Genomic DNA, 1,206 nt, shown 5'->3' on the forward strand with positions numbered 1-1,206 from the left:
AGAGTGTAAGCTGAAATTCACAAATGCAACCAATAAGAATTTCCCTTTAAATCTTACACATGTCAGAGCTATAATTCAAAGTCACATTTTTCTGTGGCCAGGTTAAAGCTCAGAGCCTGCCAACAAGTGGTGACAGGTTAACTTTAGATGAATGAACTTTGCTAGAAGGCATGGTAGGGGGCAAATTGTGATCACTTATGAGAAGCGATGAAATCCCATTCTTTAGGGGCTAATTCTAACCACCACTTTAATGCTGAAACTGTCAGAAGGTAAATCCCTTCATGATCCAGATCAGGTCGCCTCCACTGTTGGGCGTTACAATTTCAGAACTCCTCCTGTAGTCATTTCAGGTTTAAATGTGAGCTGTACTACATTTGCCTTAGGATGAACTAGAAAACTCTCTTCACGAATGCCATTTATCAGACTCAGAAAAGCAGAGTGAAAAATCACATGGACTTTGAAATTGGTTAGACATGATTTCCTTTTTCTAGAAAATGCCATGGAGTCTGAGATAGGTTTAGTGGCTTATCCAAATAGACAGGTAGATGGTGAAGGAGTTCGGGCTTGTCTCAAGCACCTGTATCCTCTTCTTCATCTGCTTGTCCCTCACATACCACCAACATCACAAAGAAAAGAGGAAGAAGGCAAGCCCCTGTTCTCTGGATGCCTACTCTAATAGGTGAGACTTGACAAGCATGTAAAAGATTTTGAGAAGAACAAAGATAACCCAGTTTAAGAACAGACACAGAAAAAAATACAATCAGAATCATTTACCTAGCTGCTAAAGAGGAAGCAGAGGAGGTGATTGTCGGGAAGGAAAGCTTCAGAAGGAAGAAGACTTTCTGGGCCATACGGTGGTACATTGGTAAAAGGTGAGGTTCTGGGATGTAGTCCCAGACAGGAAGGCGCCCAGTTCAAGTCAAGAGACATTCTCTAGTACACCAGGCCCACATATGTCCATGATCTAGAGTTGGCGAACGCTGGTGGGTGGGCCATAGTCAGGACCCCTCTTGGGGGTTCTTTCTCTCCCTCTCAGAAGAAATAAATAAACTTGAGCTAAAAGGAAAAAGAAAGTGGACTAGCCAGTGGTGTGGTGGTTAAGACAGCTGGATCCGGGAACCAGCAGTTAGTGTAATGGCTATGTCGCTGGACTCCCACGTAGTCGACCGCGGTTCGCATCCCGGACCCAGTGACTTAAAACTCATG

The 1,206-nt window shown here is 43.9% G+C and overlaps 1 protein-coding gene across 5 annotated transcripts in view; it reads left to right on the forward strand.

The window, feature by feature from the left end:
• Window positions 1-1,206, forward strand: part of IFT81 (intraflagellar transport 81) — a 165,735-nt gene that overhangs the window by 144,180 nt on the left and 20,349 nt on the right. The window lies entirely within an intron of this gene.

This window comes from Tupaia chinensis, unplaced genomic scaffold (assembly GCF_000334495.1).
Source record: "Tupaia chinensis unplaced genomic scaffold, TupChi_1.0 Scaffold000258_1, whole genome shotgun sequence".
Lineage (NCBI taxonomy): Eukaryota > Metazoa > Chordata > Mammalia > Scandentia > Tupaiidae > Tupaia > Tupaia belangeri.